Consider the following 20,834-nt stretch of genomic DNA (forward strand, 5'->3'; position numbering starts at 1 on the left):
CTTCGTCCAGCTCCGCACCTTGGTCACCGTACCGTGATGCATTTCCACATCCACGTCCGCATCAAGAGCGGGCTATCGCTGCCCGACGATCGCAGCTTTGTCATCTCGGGGATTCCGTCGACCGCAAACCGGCATCCTTTTTTTCCCGATTACTAATTCTCCGAAGCTTATTTCTAGCACTCGTCATGAGCTGCGGCTACGTCGAGTTACCGTTGAGCCGGCATCACCCGGAAGCTGTCGTCCATCGAACGTGATCGTCGATTCGTCACGCTCGCCGAGACAGCCACGGGATCGAACAACACTCGGTGTCTTTTGGTCCAGTGGTTCTGGACGAAGCTTTGCGAAAACATTGTCGAGTTTCTCTTTCTTTCCAGGCTGGAAGAATGACGACGCGTTTACGTCAGGCTGGCGAGTGTGTTGGTGCCACTGAACTCTAGCGACCCGTCACGATCTTTGTACCGTCCATCCCCCGGAAAATGTAGATGAGTGTGCGTTTAATACGTTCAACAAATATTCCACGATGGGAAATACTCGCCTTCTTATCGCCTTCTATCCACACGGAGAGACTACAGCGACTTCTGAGCGTCGTTCTTTTGTCCACGTTCCTTCTTTCTCTCCTATTCTCATACTCGACGCAATAATAATCGTTCTGTCGTGAAATTGAGAATCAGGCATCGCCCGCGCTCAGCGCGATGTTGAATACGGTATGACGAGCTTGTAAAACAGTAAAAACCATAACACAGAACGAACATTGAGTCGCGAACACCTGCCGGCATGCCGCGATAGTTTAATTAAATGATTAATGAAATCTCTTACGGTGACCACGCTCTCCGAGCTCCACGTGCCTGATCCTCGACTCAGACTGCGATTGGAGAACAGTGGTTCATTCGCATAAGCCCGAGTTGAAATTCAGCGCCTGCATTTCACCCGAACAAGGTCCGTTTGAACCTACTTTGAAGGAAACTGAACCTAGAAATCCTACATTAACCCTCTGGCTCCGCAAAATTTATGAACAAACCCTACGCTGAACCTCCAATTCTTAAAAATGAAAGTACCGAACCCTACTTTGACGATCCCGGTTGACGATTGAACCTATTTTGACGCCATTTGATCTCCAGCTCCTCCATTGGACCTGTAACTCCTCCTCTATAGATACATTATTACATTCAAATGTTTACAACGAATAATCCAAGGGCTATTTCAACATGATTTTGATTTCACGCGTTTTAATCGTCCTTTTTTTCTTTCAATCACAATCAACCAGAATCGGTGAACATTTATCAGCGGGATAGAATTTTGAGCCTCTGTAGGGTTGAAGCAGGTTCCAAACTGGGATCTGATGTTACATTGGAACAGAACCTTCTGTACTATCTTGAAACTCTACGTAGGGTTTACAGTAAGCGCTAAATTTCGACTCGGAGACTGACTATCGGCATCGCCCCACTAATCAGTCATATGCTAGATGAACGGGAAAGTTAACTTGTAAATTTCGAAACCACCTCGACTCGAGATGTGATCTATCTCATAATCCTCGTACAGCTGTACAGGAAAATTAGAATGAGAAACAAAGAAGGGAAACGTAACCGCGGTGACATGTGACGTCAAATCCGAATGATTCACCGCAAAGAATGGCACGTAGTTGGACTGCAGCGAGGACAGTGACAAATTGGTAAAAGCTGACAAAGTCCATTCGGGCAAAAACGCGCTGTGTGTATCGAAGTGTGGAAAAGCGTCTAATTGCATGTGGGGGAGAGGAGGCGGAGGTCACCTCGTACCTACCTGAAACTTAAAAAATTCCAAGACCGCGCCCCGGTAATTGACTGAAGCGACCAAAGAGGGAGAGAGAGAGAGAGAGAGAAAAGGAAAGCGTTGAGGAAATCTGCCCCAAGTCACGAGACTGGTAAGTGCAGCTCAGCGGACTACCGACTGCAGGAAGTCGTATCTGAACGCGAGCGTCTATCGCGAAGCGAACCCTCGTGCTTTCACTCCAGACGGAGATCTTCGGGACGACCGAACGACTCCATCCATCCCCTATCTCTCGCTATCTCGAAACACCGGCTCAAAGTGCCTCGCGAAGTTCGGAAGGCCTCGGAGCGATAGGACCTCACCCGATAACCGCGTTCCGGTCAAGGCCGCGTCGTGTCGAGGACTCGCCCGAATTCACAGACGGTGATTCTCGCTACGTTCGTCTCGTATTTCCACCCTCGGATACTCCTCGAATCGAGATCCTCGTTATGCTCTCCGTTATGTTCTCGAGGAGAGGTCACTAACCCCCTGCATTTATCTCGGCCTCTTCCGTTGGCGGACTCGAGACCGTCCGTCTGTCTGTCTGTCTGGTCCAGCGGCTGAAAACATCTCGCTCGGCATCATCTCGCCTTGGTTGTAAACAAACGGAGCCTCGTCTCGATCTCGAGGATCCCCGACGATTTTAAGGACCTCCGCAATTCCGCGGGTGAAAATCTATTCCAACCTCGATGTTTGTTGTCTCAGCCTTTCTCACTCCGAAATTCTGGAGAGCCTCGGGCGGATTATCGAGGCTCTTCGCACGTTCCGAGTATTTGAATACAAGGATTTAAACCTTCTTTAAAGACTCGAGTCTTTCGACTTCCAGAGCCGAAGGTGTCTCGCAGTCGCGAATATCGTTCATTGGTTGGTTCGCTGCATGAACACCCGGCAAAGTCGAGAAGGTGGAAAATTACTCCAGGCCAGGTTACTCTTGTAACGGAATTCCCGTTCTCGGTTACAATAATTAATATTGAATGTTGAATAATTTTTATGCGATGGAAGAAAAAGTACGGTAACTTGAGCGAATCGTCTAAATTATCTTTCCTACCTTGTATATTGTAAATTCGGTATTTGGTGCATAAATACAATATTTAGTTTAAAAAATAAAAGTATACGTGTAAAAACTCATCATTGTTGTCCCGTGTGGAAATTGGCATCGTTTTCGCTTCTTTCAATTTGTTCGACTTCCATATTTCGCCTTTAATAATTCCAATTTATTTGTTTTCGTATGAAACAAAAATGACAGAAATCAAAAAAGACTGTTCGTTCTCGCCACGTAAAGGGACCTCGGTGAAACCGCATGGACGCGAGTTTCTTACAAACGATTTTCAAAAGCCGCGAAAAAACTTTTCACCGTAAACGGTTTACTTCGTACAACAGCAAGAGACATCCTTAAAACATGCAAAGCATTTACTCGCAGCTGTTCGCTTCTACTGAGAAATGGCAATTTTTTTATTCGTAACATCGTTGAAGCCGACGTGCGATATGATTGCTAAATCGTTCAAATTGTATTCGACTCTGGCGTGATTTGACTTAGCGATGTATAACTCTGGACGCGGGGAACACGCGAAGCGAACGCGGCTCACATCCAAGGATCGCTGTTGGCGGTGTGAGGAACACAGGATCCCTTCATCCAGGATTTCCTATTAGACGTACCTGCAGCCAGGACTAGTTCAAACAGCCGAGGAGGGGGTATAAAAGCTGCGGTTATTAGCCGCGGGCGTGCCAGGAAGAAACAATGCCGGAGGGTCGGCCTGCGGATGGTGTCATAAAAGTTTTGGAAAAAGCCGCGAAGGCTCGCAACTCTCGTTTGCGGTTCACCCCGGGCCCGTCAGAGGCAGGTACCGGAAGTTGACCCTCGCCTCAGTTCCTAGTCCACAAAATATTTGCCATTTTCCTCATCCGCCGCGCCCGAGAAACCATCGTATTTTCGTCCCACCCTCCGCATGCACACACGGCACGTTGTTTGCTTTCTCGCCACCTTTCCTCTTTTATTCTCTTTACATTTTTCTTCTTCTGTCTTTCGTTACCGAGGCTTATGCTTAAGACCCGAATCTTCGCCGATGTGCCATCGCCGCACGCTTTTCCCCTCGTGATTTCGTAAATTTTCTTTCCTCTCTTTTCTTCTGTCTATCTGCCTTGGGCAATTTTTCTTCGCCGCGTTGATAAGGCGACGAGACTTTGTTTTTAGGAAAAAATCGAACCTCGAATGGTACGAGAAGAACGATGACATTTTTCATTCTCCTCAACGTTGAGAATGCGATACCTAATCTCGCGGTAGTTAGAAGTGTCAGGTCTGGTGTGCGAGTGGTTGTATAATAGCTGTAATAGATCAAAAGCGGGGATGCATTGGTCGGGGAATTGGAAAACGCGTTGTAGACTGGTTTGAAATATTTTGACACAAGTTAGAATTCGAACCGAGAAACGATTGATTATCGTCCCTTTCCTCCTCGCACTAATTCGTTTTCGAGTATACATTCTTAAATTACATATTACGTTGACAATTTTTCAAGTCACGAGCGGTTTTCTTCAAAAAGCCCCACCCCCAACCCCTCAAAAAAAAAAAAGAAAAAGAAAAAGGCTGGTCAACGTATAACCAGGGACAGAAAAAACAGCCAGACTAGAATTAAAAACAAAAAAAAAAAATAAAAAAAATAAAAAAAATAAAAAAACTCGGCATGATTTATTCCCTATTCGAATATACATGTACGTGCGTGATGCGTGAAAAGGACTCTCTATATTCGAGTGTGAAGAAGAGTCAACCGATATGCATGCATATGCGGGAGGGATTTTTTTTTTCTTTTTTTTTTTTTATTCTCCTTGCAGCGCGAAAAACGCTAGCCAGACAGCACGACGTGTTTCAAAAATTATACACTCGTGTCTGCAGCATATATTCAACGCTATATAATATGCCTGAACATTGACGTCGAGTAATTTGAAACTCGGTCCTGTCCCGAAACCCAGCGAGCTTACTTGGCACTTGCAGCAGCGCAGCTGGACGTCTCAGGATTGGTGACAAGTGCCGAATCGTTTTTTTTTCCTCCCTTTCTTTTCATTTTTAAATTCCTTTTTTTTAGAGAGAGAGAGAGAGAGAGAGAGAGAGAGAGAGAGAGAGAGAGAGAGAGAGAGAGAAACGATCGCTTTAACGAATTTGTTGCCATGTATCTGATCCTTTTCTCTCTGTTTTTTTTTTTCTTCTTTTCCGACTCTTTTCTTCGTCGCCTCTAAAATTCAACACAATATACTCAAAGTTCGATCGTAAACCGTCTTCTCTGACGCAACAAAACATTAACGAGGCACGAACCAATATCTAACAGTCGCAATACGTATATATGTATACACACGACACGCGGACTTCGTCACTGTTTTTGTATAGTAAACGCCAGTGACTTGCGCACTTAAGAAGAATTATTCCTTTCCGCTGTCAGTTTTCAAAGGGACGATGAAAAACGTGAAGAAAAGTCCATAGAAAGGCGAATAATCAGTGAAAAAAGCACGGTGGTGTTGAAAAAAAAAATTTTTTTTTTACTCTTCAACGCCATAATTATGCGGCAGCGTTTTTCTGCAAAGCCGTTGAAAATTTTGACAAGAGATGATAAAATTGTTTGGGAGAAGAAAAAGTCGAGAAAATGAATCAGCCTCCTTCGAAATTCAACAATAATCTGATTACCCGACACACGGCTAATTTTACAAATTAACGAACGATGAAACATGCAAGTCGAATGAAGTCCGAAAAGAGGTGAAACGAAAAAACAAAAAAAACAAAAAAAAAACAAAAAAAAAAAAAGAAGACGAAAACGAAAACGGTGAAAGCGTCGATCGTAAATCTGTGGACCAATTAAAATCGGGGATGCACGAGCGCGACGTTGTTTTAAAAGGGGGGCAAAAAATTGTGACTGACTGGAAATAATATAATGCCCGACTAATGGGCCCGACATCGGAGGTTGAGGCCCCTCGTACGCGTATCCGTCATCCGGGGCGTCGGGGAGCCGCCGCGGCCTTTAACCCCTCCGACCCACCCCGTGACTGATTTACAGCCCCGTCCGGACCCAAATCACCCCGGCGTCTGACCCCCAAAACTCGACCCTGAGAGGACTGAGCCTTCGCAGCCATCCGCCGCCTCCTCGTCTTCCTTTTCTCCGCTCTTTTCCCTTTCCCCCTGTATATTCTTATTATTTTTCCCGGCATACATCTTACGCACTCCGCATGCCTGCTTAAATTAACAGAGAGAACAAGTTACGCACGATTTACAGAATTCTGGTTTTAATGCCCCACTTGTTCCACTAATCGAAACTAAAATCCACTTAAACTCGCGTTTTCGGACGGACTTTATGACCGTTTAAGGTCCTCGCCTTCGCTCCGTTTTCTAGATTTCTTTACTTTCGTTTTATCACCTAATTTTCTCGACCGAACTGGGGGCAAAAAAAGAAAAAAAAGAAAAAAAAAAACACCGTGCGACATAGAACGAAATTAACATAAGCCACTCTTTATAATACCTGACAACTTTGCTGATTTTTTAAACAATCATTGACACTGTACGTTGCGTTCTTTAAATTGTACCATATCAATCTGCGGGGCGTCCCAATGAAAACTTTTCCGACCTCCAAATGAAGACCACCCCCCTAATATACATACGTATAGAACGGAATTGGAAGAAACAACCGATACCGTGGAATCGGCCTTTAAGATTTTTGTAAATATTTGAAACGGTATTGAATAGTGTACTCTGTTCTCGGGATGTTTGTTTTTACCATTTCTATTTTTAATACTCATTGCACGAACTAAAGCGTAGAGCGGCAAAACCGAACACAACACAACGCATTTTATCCTGAAGCGTGCCAGTTTGAAGGCGGAAATCCGGTCTTCCCGAACGCCGCAATGCGGCCCAAACCGATAACGAAATCAACGGATCGTGTTTGGGCCCGTGAATAAGCGGAGCGGTTGGGATCGAGCTACTAATTGCCGGACACGCCGAGATACCACAGAATTTTAATTAGTCACCACTCTTAAAATCGCCTCTTTCGACCTCAAACCTCGAGGTAGAATAAAAAATAATTCAACAGCAAAGCTGAAGAAATCGTCGCCGAGGCTTTCTCGGTCTCTTCGCTTCTTCGGGTCCGTCGTTGTTATACCTGGAGAGAGGGTGAAGAAAGAGGGTGGGAGAAAATCAGCAAATATTTGCCTCGTTATTACTTTACTCGGGCTGCGATCGAGCCTCGCTTTTGTTCACCGCTTGCAGGGTCGGGATGAGCCGAGCCGACGCTTACTAAACTAACACTCTCGACTGCTGATCGTTTATTGCCGATGATGATGATATACAACCCTTCGAATAATAATAAGAAGAACGATGTGAAATGAAAGAATTGTCGATGCGTGTATTCAGGAAAGTAAAGCAGATAAGGGAAACAGGAAAAAGGACGAAGTTCGTCAGTGACACGAGGAAAGAATCGTACGCCGTTTTTAGAATTGAGATCGAGTTTCTCTCGCTGCGCAGCCGCGACGCTCCAAGTTTTGTCCTCCGTTATCAGCCGGTCAGTCTCTGCAGCATCGGTTATCAATTCGCGTTGCGATGCCGAGGCGTATGTCGTACACTCACACAAAGACTGGGGCGTTTATTCATCTCGGCGAATATTACAGTCGGCGTAATTGCGGAATATTCCAACACGCGATCGGATTTTCTTATTATTCGCAGGATATTTATTGTTGAAGAATTATGATTACGGCGTATCGTGTTAATTAATTGTAGTCGCAAAGAATACAGCGTCGCGAGCCGAGATCGTGAGACTAGGATTAAGCGCGAGAGAGAGAGAGAGAGAGAGAGAGAGAGAGAGAGAGAGAGAGAGAGAGAGAGAGAGAGAGAGAGAGAGAGAGAGAGATTTTAATGACAAGTTGAATAACAAAAACCGATCGAACAACAACAAGTTCATGAATCGACTTTCACTCTCTCCCTCCCTCTCTCAACTCTTTTCGTCTCTCTTTCTCCGGTTTATGAAAAGATTCGCGGATCTCGCCACAGATGGCACGAGTTCGCAGAAAAAATGCGGACACTGCCTGTAACGGCGTCGAGTCGATAATAATAATAACAATAACAATTTATCTTTCAGCTCTGTGTTTATAACAAAATTATAATTGGTAGACAAATTGTTATCGAGTTGAAGAAAATTCAGTTCCACATTTCGTTTCGGCTGTTGTAGAAAAATCAATGAAAAATGTTTCGAACAATTGTGAAGAAAAAATTGCGGCAAAATCGGAAAGAGCTTTCGATTCGTGGCATTGATTTGGCGTGGAATGCCTTGTATCGGGCACTGCAGTTAGCGCTGGCAAATGACTTCTGCATTCGGCTGCAAAGCACGAGTAAAAGCGTACGCGTTGTACGACGCGTACGGATGCAGGTATATGGCGAAGCGTAGGGTAACCTAGTTGCATTGTTTTATGCGTCACACCGTAAAATCACTAAATCAGCCGTTCCCCGACTCCTTCTCCCCCTCCTTCGGCTAGTTTTCTGCCAATGTTAAACCAGAGCGAGAATACATCCAAGCTACGTTTCAGCCTCGACTTTATTCAATTACAATCGAGCCAATATGGCGTCGCATCGGGCAATCAGCTGATCGCTCGAAGACAATTGCGGGAACATCGATGCGCCGAAAACTTGATGCAAGCTGTTGGTTTTTTCAATTACCGCGTTATTTTGTTCCGTAGACGAAATGCGCGATGAAAAATCACTCGCATGATTAAATGCGACCAATTTATAGGTTGGGGTGTTCTTCGATTTCGCCACCAGTTGCTGCGGGACTTTGCGTTTTAACTCGCTTGTTCGTTTCAATGTTCGAAATTTCTCCTTGTACTCATTGCTCCTATCTTATATAGGCAGTACAAGGCACATCGATACAGAAGATCGTTTTCGGTTTCGTTATTCGCTGCTTATCGTCGGACGTGAACGCGCCTTTACGTTTTGCGTTCCGGACGGAACTGCGACGTTAACTGCAACTGCAACTGCAACTGCGGGTAGGTATATAAAGTGGATATTGCGTTACGTAGCCGCCTGCGAGGCCTGTTCGTGCACACAGATATATAATACCATATGCGGACAGGTAATACAGGCATGCAGGCATGACCTATGCACAAATAGGAACAATAATCAGCGCTGCGACATTTCCTTATGGTACTCGTAAAATATTGTCGGTGTACACCTTCGCTATACCGCTGTCGCGCTTTGCATTCTTTCTTTCTTCCTTTTTCCCTAAACTATTTTTTCCACTTCGCTTCTCCGTCTTTCGCATACCGCTGTACGTACCTGTTAGTGATGCAACGAATGTACATTTTCAAATCTGGCGCCATTTCTCTCCGTGGCTAAAAATTGACAATTGATTGAGACTGACGGGTACACCGTGCAAGTCGCAGGCACGCATTGGCGCCGTTTGCATCTTATTCTGGAAATTGCCTGATCGAATTATTTAACGACAAATTGATGACGGAAACAAATCAATTTTGAGGTCAGAGTGCGATTCAAACGCGAAGAAAAACTTTTATAATAAAGGTTCATTATCGAACTAATGTTTTTTGTCTTACTTAATATTGTTTTCACAATTTTTACAAGCAAAATATGAAATATCCGCGACGGTCAAATGATTTTTGCGAATGTCGAGAAATGTGCGAATATTCGTTACATCACTACAGTTACCTACGTTACATGTCGATTTCTCCTTGTCCAGATATTTAAATCGAACAACCCTATCGTTCTTCTTTATTTCGCATTCTCTATTTTCCATTATAATATTTTCCCTTCTTTCCACGATTTTTCCTTCTTGAATTATTTAATTTTTTTCACTCTGCACGTCGTCTCTACAGTCTATAATTTCAAAAGGATACAATTGCCGTGTACAAGAAAAGAAAGAAGGGATGAACACATTTTCAGGATTAATTCCATATTGCAACGGTTTTCCAACCTCTCCTTGTGTTTGCACGCCATGTATTATTTGAGCATATGTATTACGGTGTCGGTATACATGGATGTTTGAGTCCCTATGTACGAACCGACAACGTTTCCTCAGCTGCGCGGACGAGATAACCACGTGAAATGGGCGTACATTCTGGGCGGGATTCGATTCCTCAGGGACTCCCGGGAGGATTCTACTCCCATCGTTAACACAGCGCACGTCCGCTCTGACAGCAGCTACCGTAAGCTCTTAGTTGCGAAAAGGAATTAGCGGAACACGTGTGCAAGGGATCGCCGCCTTATAATACCTTCACGTCATGCCATGCAAAAGCAACAAGCTTCTGCGATTAAGGAAGAGAGGAATGACAATCGGAATAATTTAGTCACAATCATGTGCCTTTACCGATCCCTCGAATGTTAAATTTTAATAATAATAATGCCCAAAAGTTATCAATAAATTTTAGCATAAAGTATTCAACGTTGTCGACGAGACACTCTTTTGGTTGAGAATTTATAGCCAGTAAATTCTTAACGATCGTCAAAACGACCACCCACTGGAGGGGATGATCCGATAGTTTTGAAAAGATCTCGATGATGGATCGAGAGAAAACAACGTTGATCTATACGAGGAAACGAAGTGAAAATAGTAGATGGTCAAAATGGTACACGTGTCTAGGTACCCACGTCACGTGTCACTGGAAGTACGACTTTTCATCCCAAGAAACAAGAAAAACGAAAGGGGGAAAAATACCTCGTTAGGCGTAGAAACACAAGACACTACAAATTTTCTCACAACGACAACCATCCCCGGATAATTGCTTGCTTATTTTCCCCTCACCGGGACAAATATCCGCGCCCCGCCTCTCGAGGATCTTCTACCCTTTGCACGGAGATCCTGAAGATAAGAAAGCGTCGGAGGCTCCTCCACGAGACGGAGATAAGCTATTGTTCGTTAGCCGAGCCCTGTTTTCCCTCGAAAATTGGAAATTCGAGGTTTTCAAAAAGCGAGTCGACTCTCGCCGGGAAAGGAAAGAGAGAGAGCTGGTCAGTGCTGATAGGAGCCCGCATGGAGCGTGCAGGCGACTTGGTCCTCAGCTTCGTGGTTTCCGTTCAGTGACGCCCAACGACCGTTTTCCCTTATCAATTCACGGGGGTTCCAGCTGTCGTCGCCCGCCACTCTTGCCGCGGCTCGTTGTAATATTGCTCCGCATTCACCGCGTGTCTGAATGTTTGCTCCGTTTTTTCGTCACCGCCTCGGAACGGAACAAGCCTGCAGCCCTGTCGGACGATAACGAATTTCAGCTATCGTTTCTCACATTTTTTATCCCTTCATTTTATTATGCGTTCGTTTAATTGGGTTGGACACGTGAATGTCCAGGAGATGAATTTTGGAGCGAATTTTATACAGCGTTGTACAGTTTTGTGATGGAGGTATAATATTCAAGATCGAAGATTACCGAGGGAATGGTGAATTGTTAGGGGCGGGGTTCAAATTCCGAATTTAAAAAGTTTCGAAAGCGCCAAATTCCCAATTTTTTGGCTGTGAAACGGAGCAAAGAAATCAAACTTTGAAAAAACATCAAGTTTCGAATGGTCCGAAACTCGACGCTCAAAGTTCCGAAAGTGCGAATATGAGAAAATTGAAAAATCTGAAATATCGAAATTCTAAATGATCCAAGATTCTCAAATTCGGCACATCAACATCAACCCTACAGTACAACAAACGATTGAAACCAGATTTCCAAATTCATTTCCACCAGCGACATGGTAGGGATTGGAAAAGGAAAAGCTGAAGAGAGAGGTAACGCGTAACAATGGTGTCGGTTTATCTCTCCGACCTTGGCTAATCTTTCGCCACAAAGATTACCCTATCGCCGATAGCTTACTATGCTTGGCTATAGTCACACACGCACGGTTGTGACGCTTGCATCTGTCCCTGTGTAATCCACGTAGCACGTACTTTACACACGCGTCGAAGATACGTTGGCGCAAACCGTTTGATTGGCTATCTCGTTCGCCTTCTTTCTCCTTCGCTCACTTCTTCATTCATACTTTTTTTCGCACGTTCCTCGCTCAGCGATGACTTTCAGCTCTGACTCAAAAATCTAGGCCAAGTGCGTATCGCGCTTCAATTTTGTAAATGATTCGATGCGGGCTCACCAAGGCACTTGTGTCTAATTGCAATTAATCTTCTAATGCAGAAGCCAGTCTCTGTTCGTGTTTCATATTTATTATGTTCCAAGTGACTTTAGTTTCCGATGTCAGCATTATCCGTAAATAAAAAAATCATCCTGCTTATAAAATTATTCGTTGGACTCAACTCGTACGTTTAGCTTTTCCGACTTCCGAATAAAAACAGCCGCATTCCGCAGCGTAGTATCGCGTTCCAAGTCTCGTTTTATTGGGCGCGTAACAAGGCATTGAAATAAAGAAAGAGAGACGGAGAAAGGATGCAAAAGGGAGCAAAAGAGGAGCGCGCGGAGAGCGTGTTGTTGGGTATCGAATTTTATCGCACCGCCATGGCGGGGGATACGCGTATCATTATCTTCCGAGATAGCACCTTGGCATTCGTTAATAGGAGACGCACACCCACCCACGCTCCTCGTCGTCAGCGCGTAATAATATTGTTTAAACAACCACGACGTGACGACGTCTCTCGCTCCGGAACTCAAGCGTCAACCTCCACCTCCGCGTCGCCGCGTCGTCATCCAATTCTTACGAGTACGGTTAGTCTTCCTCGTATTTTACAATTCGACATACGATCTCTTCCAGTGTCATTTTCCCTCCCCTTGTTTCGACCTTTTTCTCCCTTCCCTTCCCCTCCCTCTCGGTGTCAGATTCTAAATTGATCCGCACTGGAACCGAACGATCTTTTCCGAGACTTCTGCGAAAATATCCCTCTTGGCAATGTAGATTCCACAACCGTCATGACGAGTATGTGTACGGACAGCACTTTTTTGGAGTCGAATCTACATCAGTTGTGGTAGATCAATATAAGCGTATCGTAACTCTCTGTAGTGGTGTTCCATCTTTTATTATCGGATTTGTTAATCTTGCCACAATTGCCGTACGTTAAACTCCAAAAAAGTGCTGTACACATATTTACCGCAGGAAATGTAGAATCTAAATTATATTTCTTTCCACGCAGGAGCTAGAATTTGTCGACATTCGGTTTCTCTACCGATCAAGAAACGAGTTCATTCGATGAAGAATTTGTTGAAAAAGTCGTTACGTTGACATTCATCGATGAAACGGTTAACCAAGCAAAAAAAAAAAAAACCCATCCAGGTTCGTTGAAAAAGAAAACTCTGATTCTTTGGTGAGTGTATAATTACAGTTTGAAAATTTCGTCAAACAAATATAGAAAATCGAGAGAAGAATCGAGGCTGAAGTTAGTAACGTTAACGTATGGAAACGTTGAAAGAAAAATGATTATTTTAAGTCAGCATAATCTAAGTTCGTTGATGCTGCATTAACGGTTTAGCAAGTTTCCCGTAACCCCCAAAGTAGCGAAATAAGGACTTTCTCCAAAGATACGCGTCGTTGGAATAAAGCAGCCGAGTTCGGCCGATGAGGAGAATCGCACGTGGAGGATCCCGAAGTGAATTGGAAGCAGTTCCTCGGCCGGCAGTTTGGCATTCGGTATCGCGGATGGAAGATAAGGGGTATCGGTTCCCCGGTTTATAAACGCACACCGAGCAGTCATTCGCGCGATTGTGCATGCAGCCGGGGCACATAACCAAGATAGAAAACCCGTACGTACACGCTTACTACGGGAGATATCGTGCGTTTCCACTATCTGGCCGTGGCGTGTGTTGGTGAGGCATTATCACTGCATATTTCATGAAATCAGTATACCGGGGAGGAGTGCCAGCCGACTTACTGGCTTGCCTCAGTAGCCCGCGATCGCCGTTTAAAGAAGTTTTACTCGAGGCACGCTCTCCTCTTTCGATCACCCGTGTGATCCTCGAGTCGCTCCTTCGACTGGATCAGCCTCCGGCTTAAGGGGTTCTTTGGCCAAGTGGACAAAGTGAGACGGTGAGAACTCGGTCTCGGGTTCGTCGCCGCTCCATTTTCGACCACGGAATGAAAAGGGGGAAACGTTTCCCGTGCAGTGACCGGTGTGACGTGAAGTTGGTGGAAATTTGGAGAGTCAGAAATTCCGACCTCCTCCCCAATAGAGTGCGCGTTTCGACGCCAGTCTGGCCGAGGTTCTGGACTATCGAACCCGGAATATGTATTTTTGTTTGTCACCGTTACCGATGGCTCACCTCAAACATTTGCTTTAGGCACGGTTCACGATCCCTCGAAGATGGATCGAACGATCGGCTTCTTCGTCATCTTACCGCGCAGAGTTCGCTCCGTTTAAGGAAAAAGTGCCCTCTGTAACTATGCTGTTGGAACTATCGTATACGAGGTGTGTTGAAAAAATAACGGAAATTTTGTAACTTTGCGTGTCGCGTTAGTCCGACTAGCGCGATTTTTTTGTTGTTGTGTTGGTAAACATTTCTGAAAAGTTCCCGTACCGCCTTAGTCGTGTTGGATATTTAGTCTATTGCCAGCTGTCAAAGAGAGTTTGCGATTTCGAAAATGAATCAGAGAATTTTTATTAAATTTTACTACAAGAATTTCATCCCTCGTTCGTGATTTTTTTGCCAAAAACAACACTGTAACGACGCATCAGCCTCCATATTCGCCAGGCATGGATTCGTGTGACTTTCTTCTGTTCCCAAAAATAAAGAGAACCTCAAAAGGACCGTCGCGTCGTTTCGCAAGCATGGATGAGGTTAAAAAGGCATGGCTGAAAGAGCTAAAAGCTCTCCGAAAGAACGCGTTCCGGAAGTGGGTCAGGGATTGGAAAAATCTGTCGAAGGGGATAACATTGTCGTCGACGAATCAATAAAATTCTTACCACATAAACGAAAATTCCCCTTATTTTTTTAACACACCTCGTACACGGTTCTGGTGACACCGTGTAGAAATCAGTGTCCGAAATGTTTAATTCGTACTTCGGGCAGCCAATCGAACATTTTCGCCATATTTATGCCAGACTTTCAACATACGATTCGCCTGAAACGAGAATGGATCCAATAGAATTGAAACTTCTCGATCGCTTTCATCGAATACAGAGCGAATCCGACGAGTTCTACACTTTTCACTTCGGAGCTGTTGTTTTTCGAGGGGTAAATTTCCGGACTTCTGACAACGGCTACTCGGGAAGTTGAAACAGTTATTCGCCGAGTTTGAGCAACGCGACCGCCTTCCCCGTGAAATCCCCGTAGCTTTTATGCACGTGTGCATAGCAGGACAATTCACAAGCAGAGAAATGCAATTGCGAGAGTCGAGCGCTGCCGGCGAGTAGGTATTGTTTCCGCTAGATTTTTCTCCCTCATTCTTCTTCCTTCCACTTCTTCCACCGCAGCTTCGTTCCTTGGCTTCGTTCGTTCCGAGTGTACGTGCGGTTTGTTCCACGCTTCCGCTTCTTTCCTCTTCTACAGCACAATGCAGCGCGGTGGGAGTAATGATCGGTAAACTTGTGCCTGCATCGTGTAATGCTTCAAAGTCTGAGCTAATTGCAAGTGAAAAAGAAACGTCTCACCGAAATCGTGACATTTTTTTCGTTAACCGTGGTTATTTTTATACCCGTATAACGGATGTAGGATGCAGGACACACCGATGTTATAACAGAAGTCATCGCAACGTTCAAAACACATATTATCTATAGAATAGTAACCAAACCCGTTATTTATTACTTATAAAGTGTGTTTTTGCTTGATAGCTGATATGCAGGGTGCTTATTCGGAAAAAAATGGAAAACGTTGTCACCAAGACGTGATGGACGTTCTCGTTATTAACGTTGTCAGCGGCGGGTTATTATTTTTTAATAAAAGTTATTTGAATGCAAAACTGAAGTTTGTTCAGTTGTTATTTACAATAAATGTTTGAGAAAATAGGTAATTTTTCTTAAAATCCGAAATATCGTTCTAGCTTCTACAAAAACAAACTTTATCTGATAAAACTGTTTTTTCATATATCAGTTACGTAGAAGAAATCAAAATTTGAACCCCGAAACTCTTTAATTTTCTTGTTACTTTTTGCAATCGGACGCCAGTCGTGTGTACAGAGACGAGGATTGAGGAGGATACATGTCGGAGCGCAGGGACTGTTGTTGACCATTCCGGAGTTATCTGTACGCTTTTGAGCCTTGTATCCACATCGAGCGTGGCCAAACATGCGGGGTATAAACCGAGAAGTACGAGGCGAGAAGAGAAGGTTTCCCTCCAATTTGTCCGTAGAAAATAATAATCAAGCAGGGAGAAAAAAATGCAAACGCACCCTATACTCAAAGTGCCGCAATGCGAAAGGCTCATCTGCGAAGGTATCGAGCAACGCGTTGTACGATACAAATAAGCGTGGGTGAAAAACGCTTAGACCCAGCAATTTCCAACTTCCATTTCTGAATACGCGTGTCCGTGGCTGTTGTTTATTTACGAACCATCGGAGCGACGGCATTTGAAAACCTGACTTCTGACCGAGGAGAGATAACGCGCGCGACGTCGCGTCCGTGTGGATCCGTGATGCGTGTGCTTCGCACACCGATGCAAAAGCACAATTTAGATAAACGTATACGGTTATACGTACACCGTTTCCCAGAAATGCGGGGAAAATGTAAGACGAAAACAAAAAGTTATGAGAGCTAAAGTAGACCGGGTGACATGGAATACGCTAAAACGTTTCACCGTTTTAGTCGAACGACGTTCTTGGAAGGAATTTATACCTCACGAGAGTTTGAACACCCGTTTCTAGCCGGAAAAATTACGGCTCAACAATTGTTCTTTTTTTTTTTTTTTTTTCTTTCTTGGTCCGAAAAAACAAGAATTCCCAAATATCGCTCTCGAGTCTTGCCAAACGAGAGGAAAACGTGAGGAGGAGGAGAAAGTAAAGCTGTTCGTACGGAGGATCGCTCGACCGGATCGTTAGCGTAAAAACCAGAATATCCAGCCTGCGTTTGTGCTCCTGATTCGACAGGCGAGATGCCAGGGTCCGCCCTCGCTGAAACCTGATTTACGAACGATGCCCCAACCTGATTCAGAGCCGGGAACGAGGGGGAGATAGCCTGCCCCATTAACAATATATCTATATACGCGTCGCATGAATATTCCGTCATGGCCTCCGGCACGATGCAGGCGCAAAGAGTTAGCGGCTTCGTTTCCATTTCTCACTCTCCGATTCACGTTTCCTCAAATATTTATCACGTGCGGAATTGCAGAATTTTTAAGCAGCGGAATTGCGGAATTATTGCAGATTATTTGAGGGATTATACCTGGTCAGAGTTTTGTGATGCCGTCGTTTTGTTAAAAATCAATATTTAGCTTATTCCATTGATTCAAGACCAGATAATACCTTACATTAACTAAATCCTTCTTATTTTTTTCATTTCGGATGATCCAGTCCAGAAATATCTTGCTCGCCGCAAGACGCCTTTTGTTAAAGGTGCTTCCGGAGATCGGCTACAGCAGATTTAAAAATCGTTATTTTTACAAATAATAAATATCTGAACGAAGTTCAACGCTACTCCACTATGTATATAAATTTTTATGCAAATAAATTGAAATGTCTCTTCGCGAAAGATCCTCGGCAAATCGTTTTTTTCGGTCTTCCGACTAGGTATAATCCCTTAAGAAAAGTCATAACGATGATCTGGTGTTTTGCTGTAATGCGGGGATTCGATTATTTTTACACACATCGTATTGTCATATACAGAAATAGTGGCTTCCGTAACTGCGGTCAATCATACATTCAACTTTCTTACGACTCTATTCTCTTTCCTTTATTGTATTTATTCTTATGAACTGTGTTAATTTCACTAAGCTCGATACCAACGTTTGCGGCGTTGCTGAGAATCTAAAAAACACTGGCTATAAATTTCTGCACAGCTCTTATGCAACGGTTACTTACACAGTAGGAAAGTCGCGCCGCAACGATACAAAATTTTCAATAATTCAATTCACGGCATTCATTTTTCCCTTCATCGAAATGTAGAAAAATTTCATTTTTTCTTCTTTCATAACGAATTGGACATTTAGTACGCACGCGTGGTTAGTTTCACTGTACGATTTGATGCAGAGAAAAAATAAATGATCGAAACACAAACGGTTCTGTGATGTAATTATTATGCACGCAACGATCGGAGGAACGAATTTACGGCTGCGGCGAGATCTCGACGTGTAATAACTTTGCTCATATAGCAGGGATCGGTTCTCGTTCTAGGCTGCAACGAGTCAAACGTATACTCAATGCTGAGGCGTAGTTTTACCAACCCATAATGCCTGCAAGCATGGGATTGAAGGAAATCGACGCGGTTTCGATACGCTTCGCGTTGCGCACCCGATTTATGAATTCCGAATTGAAACTGAATTATAGCGATGGCCGTTACCGGAGCTAAAAATAATCGATGCGTTGATCAATCGAGTCCAAAAAATAATCGAACACGGCCCGATTGAACCGATAAAAATTAATCGATTAATCGTGAATTTCATTACGTAGTCTTGACAGAGGTAAAGTTTTTTGATGATTTATAGTTTCGTTCAAAGTATTTTCAAATTTCAGGTGAAAATATTCATCCATCTTTCACTTGTTGCACCAAATAGGAACTTAATAACTAAGACAATGATAATGATTGATACTTTAATCACATAAATTAATATTGTATTACGTCGTTCATGGTGGTAAAAAACAAAAACCGACTGTGAGAAAAAATAATCGAGTCGGTCGATTGATCGAGTTTGTGAAATAATATATGATGCTCGATTAATCGGGAAAAAATAATCGATTTAATAGAAAATCCGTTGTTTTTGGTCATTCTCGAAGTATACAGATTCGTTTGCTACCTCGCTAGCAGAGCGCTGCATAAGTTGAGGAAAAGTATACCCAGTTAACAATGTAAATTATGTATCCAAGTAAACATTTTACTCGGCATGCAGACTATCGGTTTCGCGGTGTTATTGAAATTTTAATACCGATAGCTCGTCACCTCGATCTTGCAAAGACATGTATCGGTTGTACAGTCCGAACGAAAACGTGTCCGAACAAATAAAATTGTTAAACAAATTGTTGATTTTAATTCCAATGCCGGAACCGTAAAGTTACAAACAACTAAACTATATGTCTATATTTGAACTGGGGTTTTCAGGTTTTCGATTTCGAGGTTGAGGAAAGATTCCTGGCTAATGAATTTCACGAAACTCAAGTTAGATTTAAGTCTTCAAAGGTCCGATTAGACGGTATATTGTTATTGATGAACAATTTGTGAACGAGTGGACTGTGCGCCCGACGTGTCCTTAACATCGCATGTAATTGCAACTTGGGTGCAACGCGCAGTCAAACAAGCAACTCAGAGCAAAGTTGGACTCGTGAACCTTCGGCGTACTGAGTCACAAGAGCCCCGTGCCCTCCGCCCCAACTTTTACTTGCATTATTATGCTGTGTGTACAGCGCTTTTAACTAAGAAAACATATAATACGCACACACGTAGTTATAACCACGCTGCGTGGTCATTTGTTGCTTGCCTATGTCCGGCAGTTGCTGTCCGCACAACGCGTCTCGCGGCCTTAACTTACGCGGCGTGTGTTCACCTACACCTCCGCACGACCAACGACACACTTGCGGTGTTTTTACTCCGACCTAATTATAATGCCCGCCTCCTTAATAACCATACACAATAACGCTACCGCGAGGCTTCGTACCTACCTCATTTTCCTGTATTTGCTTCGCTGCGCCGTACGCGTAAAGCGCTCTTTCCGATAACGAAACTGGCTCAACGAGCTGCGACATATCGCGCGGCTCAACGGAAAGGCTACCCTCGAAACGAGCTCCGAAAACACCTTTTTGATTTCCCAGCATCGAATCTCCGACTGAGATTCGAAACTCCCGCCACTTTCCGGAGTGCACATTAGCAAAGCAGGGATACGGCAGTGGCGCGTGACGTCACTGGCGGATGACGTGGGGAAATGGTCGCAAGTGCAGGTTTCTTCAATGTCGGTAAGCAGCGGGACGCTGAAAAGATAGTTACGAGTTGGACGGCGATATTAGAAATGAGTGACCACGATTATTCCTCGGTTGAGCTGCGTTTGATCAGTTCTCTGAGAGCTCGTCCGCGGCTACGTCATCGACCTCAAATGATAGCGGGATAATCAGTCCCATATGTTGCGACGCGTGTCTCCCGATAAGCCGTAATAGTAATCGCACCGCTAAACGTAACCGTGCAGCCAAAGCGAATTGAGAGAATTGAGAAAATCGACAGAGACAGAGAGCCAGGGCGAGCTTACGGTCCGATCCATTGGCAGTCTTATCCCGAGCCGAGTATTCCTTATCCTGACGCACTTTTTACAGAATTTATAAAAAGAAAATGAAATCAAACGTTACAAATGGCGAGGAGCCGCTCAGTGAAGGAAGCAAACCGTGGTGAGAAAGTCTGACGCTTTCCCGCCATGCGGCCACCGGAAGCGGTTGGCTACGTCCGTTGGCATAACGTCACTCTGCAAAACCGATCCCGAGGGAAAGATCGGCGATTTCGATTATCGAGAATCGTTGCTTTGAGTGTCAAGTAAGGGCTGCGAATGCATAATTGCATGTCGTGTAATTGTCAGACCGGACCTTTTACTTCCTTGGGATTGTTTCAGCGAGTGGCTTTCAGCCGTGCTAATGTCCTGTGCAACGGCTTCGAACTACCGAGAAACAAACCAACGCGTTCTCAAGACTCCTGCCCTGACCGCACGATCTGCGAAACGTTAAGTTCCTTTGGTTGAATATATTTATATACCATGTTCCTCGACCTTCGAGCGCACTCGTTGTGCGGAATCCGCCTCACCTCGAAGCTACTTTACACTTCATTGTCCTCGCGTTGTTCACGTGTGCTATACAAGTTTCGCCAAGGATCCAATTGGTTTCCAATCCAAACATCTCGATGTCCTGCCGTGATTTATTCAATGGGATGCAAAAGTACTCCCGGCTCCAATCGCCTGATTGTTTTCCTCGCTTCTGTACCCGAGGTATGCACCACCAGCAATCCGGTCGTCGATAAATTTAATGTCCCGTGTGATTGAAGTTCGCG

General features: G+C 44.3%; 1 protein-coding gene across 1 annotated transcript in view; it reads right to left on the minus strand.

Annotated features, from left to right (window-relative positions):
* The window catches only part of LOC107222964 (box A-binding factor), a 60,075-nt gene that overhangs the window by 38,541 nt on the left and 700 nt on the right, over nucleotides 1-20,834 (minus strand). The gene's annotated exons all lie outside the window — the stretch shown is intronic.

This window comes from Neodiprion lecontei, chromosome 3 (genome assembly GCF_021901455.1).
Source record: "Neodiprion lecontei isolate iyNeoLeco1 chromosome 3, iyNeoLeco1.1, whole genome shotgun sequence".
Classification (NCBI taxonomy): Eukaryota; Metazoa; Arthropoda; class Insecta; order Hymenoptera; family Diprionidae; genus Neodiprion; species Neodiprion lecontei.